Source organism: Narcine bancroftii, chromosome 5 (genome assembly GCF_036971445.1).
Source record: "Narcine bancroftii isolate sNarBan1 chromosome 5, sNarBan1.hap1, whole genome shotgun sequence".
Classification (NCBI taxonomy): Eukaryota; Metazoa; Chordata; class Chondrichthyes; order Torpediniformes; family Narcinidae; genus Narcine; species Narcine bancroftii.
In genome coordinates, this window is record NC_091473.1 from 235,494,969 (window position 1) to 235,498,972 (window position 4,004).

Consider the following 4,004-nt stretch of genomic DNA (forward strand, 5'->3'; position numbering starts at 1 on the left):
GCTCAGCACTATTTGATGTTGTAGAATGTAGCTTGGTTCAAACTGAGTTGCTGTTCTGAATATTCAATCAAAAACTAGTGCTGAAATTAAAGGCTTTGAAACTGTGGCTCATTTATGCTGCAAATCTTTGCAAAAGTATAAAGTTAATAGCAACAGAGGTTAGCAAGAAAGAATCTATTTCAAACTGTAATTAACAAAGTATATTTTTTTAAATAATGCTGACAATGCCATTGAATTTCATAGTAGAGTAAAACCCCCAGTATCCAGCACCAACAGGGATTGGTAGATGCCGGATAATTAAATTTTATGTTTGCTTGAGATTGCATGTTGCGGGATTGGTGAACTGACCACTGGAGGATGTCAATTTTTAAACGTTCTTTTTTTTTTCCCTATGGTATTTATTTTCCACAATTTTTTTTTTTTGCCAGTTGCTTGATAACTGGGATTTTACTGCACTTGAAATATTTTAGCACTGTTTCAAAAGTGGAATAAAAGTAAAATATACCCTGCAAAACTTCAACATCAAATAAAAACAAAATTTTGTGTTAAAAATAACCAGAAACACAAGAGAACATCAGTGGCAAATTTCTTCTGAAAGCTCTTGGCATAATTGCTCATTTCAACTGGCTTGATTTACCATGAGAAAACAGTCAAATTAGTGTTCCTACAGGTTGAGGGATTGGAAATTTAAGTAAATTTTACGTGAATATTTATTTGCAAAAGCAAATGATAACATTTATAGAGGGCTTATGAAGGTGTTTCAGAAAGGGTCCAAAATTACTTTAATCCATTATTAGAAATGCTTGCCTTGATGGAGTGGGTGAAAAAAAGGGGGGAAAAAAAATGAAATAACAAGAGAAATCTTGAAGAGTCAAAAAAAAAGCAACAGATAAACCGTCAGTCTGACCTGCCAATACCTGTTTGGCAGCAGGGAAATTCAATAAAGGCTTTACGGCAGTGAAAATGCAGTTGTACAATTGCCAGCAACAACATGCAATGTTTGAAACTGCTCTGTGCAGTCACCAAGATAGCAGGAACACAAAACATCCTTCCGAGATCCTTGATCATCATGGTCTTCACTTCAATACCCCTCTGCTAAAAATGTCATCAAGATTGTCATAGGGCAGTAAATGTGTGGAAAACATTGACTTGATTGCTAGGATGACAAAAGGATTGGCAAATTGGTGGGAATAATTTTCAATTTCTTCACTAGATATGCAACTTAGGTCTGCAGTTTTTTTTTAATGAGAGATTAATTGCCTCCAAAGATTGATAATAATGTTCAGTTACAATAGCACAGACAGGCACCTTTGTACTATCAAAGTAGTTTATGATTAGTGTAATGCAGTAAAAACACAAAATGCTGGAGAAGCTTGGCAGGTTAAACAGTATCCTTAAGGTAGCAAAGGTACATAAGTGACACTTCAGGCTTGAGCACTTCATCAAAACATGAGAAAATGCTGGTAGGCATCCGAACAAAAGAACCAGTAAGGGGGAGTGGCAGGAGAAAGAAGGGAGGGGACAGCAGCAATGAGAGGGAGGGGGAATGGTTGGTTGGATAGAAGAACTGGAAAGACAGGAAAAGGAGGGAGGGAAAAGAAAAGGTGAGCAGCTTTAATGGAAAGCAGTAAAGTCAATGTTAATGCCATCTGGCTGGAGAGTGCCCAGGCAGAAAATAAGGTGTTGCTCCTCCAATCTGCAGGTGGTCTGGATGGGATAGTACACAAGGCCATGGACAGACATGTAAGTGTGGGAGTATGACTGGGAATTGAAGTGGTTGGCCACTGGGAGGTCACTGTGGTTGCGAACGGAGAGGAGGTGCTGAGCAAAGCGATCTCCCAATCTCTGACTGGTCTGTCCGATGTGGAGAATGCCACAAAGGGTGCACCAGATTCAGTACATAAGTCCTCTGGCTGTTTAAGTGAAGTGTTGCTTCAATTGAAAGGCCTATTTGGGGCCCCATACCTGGTGAGGGAGGAGGTGTGGGTACAAGTATTGCACCTCTTGAGGGCACAGGGGAAGGTGCCAGGGGTGCTTAGGAGGTTCAATAGTCTGAGAGCCTTTGGGGAAAAATGAACTCTTTTTAACCTAGAGGTGCTGCATCTTCTTCCCAAAGACAGCAGCAAGAAGAGGTTGTGGCCAGAGCGAAAGAGGTTCTTTATGACATTGACTGCCTTAATGAGGCAATGCCCCACATCGATGCATTCAATGGATGGGCGATTGGAACCTGTGATTGACTTGCCTATGGTTTCTGCCTTCTGCAGGCTTTGGGATTTCTGGGCACACAAATTACCAAACCATGCTGTGACGCAACCTGTCAGTATACTTTCCAAAATGCACCTGTAGACGTTTAATATTCAACAGCATGTCAAATTTCCCCAGAGGCAGCACCTTCTGGCATTTACAAATAGGAAAAAAAGTGGGGTGCTGTTCCAGTCCCACAAATGTGATGAAACTGGTGAAGACGTCGTAACTTGTGCTAGGATCACACAGAAAGTGATCTCAATAGAACATACGATTTTACTATTCACTTAAGTCACTGGCTCATCAACTTTATTCTGACCATGTGGAAGAACAACAGAGCTCTGCTACTCTATCAATACTATTTTCTCTGGCAAAGAGAACAAGGAAACATTCTGTGATGTCAAAAGATGTGGTCAGTGGTGTAGAGCTAGTGATACTCCTGACCACTAGAGGGAGTCAGAGACTAGTTTGTTGCACCTCGGTTGGATTCAAGGTGGATGCCTCCACACACAGATGAGTTCTGTTGCTAACATAGTTGTTTTAAAAGAACCCAAATTTCTTTGTTACAATAAAAGAAACATCACAAGTGGTAGGTAGTCACACAGTCAAATTCAAGAGGCTGCTGAAGGCAATAAAAATGCCTGGTGCATTGCTCCTAAGAAGTTTTCGAGAAGGTCTGGTTCTATAATTGTACAGGTTGAGTGACGTTTCTCTTAGGAAACCCCTCTGTAATAGATTTAGCCTCTGGGTTTTTTTTTTGTTGTTGGTTCGTTCAACTTATGATTTTGCCTGCTGAAAGATGTAATGCTCAGAGTAGAGGGATAACAAGGCAGAAATAAGATTAAGAAAAATAACCTTGCCGAGATTGCCCTTTAATGTGTCCACCGCTTAATGTTCAAGTCCAATCTTCTGAACCTCCTCTATCATTCAACAGGATTATAACCATAACCATATAAACCATTTACGGAGCGGAAACAGGCCACGTTGGCCTTTCGAGTCCGCACCGGTTCACTGATTTTGTGCACCCTCTTCAGGCTCACAGCTAATTTGATGGTGGGCACTCTGTATCCACCCCCCCCCCCCCATTTCCTTATCTTGAATCTAACTTTAAAATGTTCCAAGAGTAAAACACAAAAGTTTGCATATATTGTGAGTGAAGTCAAAAGTTGATACCTCGACGGAAGGGCTCAAGCCTGAAACATTGGTTATGTATCTTAAAGTACACTGTTTAACCTACTGAGTTTCTCCAAAACTGTGCTTTTACTTTTAATTTAAAATGTTCAGTTCTGCTTCTTGTGTCCTTTGAGGAAGAGTTCCAAAAACACATGACCCTTTATGAGATTTTTTTTTAAAAAGTCCACTCCTTTTAAAAAAAAAGTCAACTCCTTTGCTTAATTGAGATGCATTCAGCTCATCTTTATCTCAATTAAGATTTTTTTAAAAAACACAAAACTGTTCAATGTTGAAAATAGACAAGAATTCATTCCAACTTTGCCTTTTAAACAGTGATTCTTGGAAAAGAAAGATCCTTTTCAGGTTTACCCTGCTTCAGATTTAAGCCTCTGAGGAGTGTGGAATCCAATGTCAGAAATGACCAAGGTTAAATTACTTTATACTTGCATTAAATGGAATGATTCCAACCCAGGAGAGCGACAGCTGCAAGGCCCACGGAAGTGTCCCCTTGATTGACAGCGTGAGCAGCCACAGGCGGTCAGAGGGCCTGGTGACGCACACGATCACTGGCGGAGCAGTCGCCATCT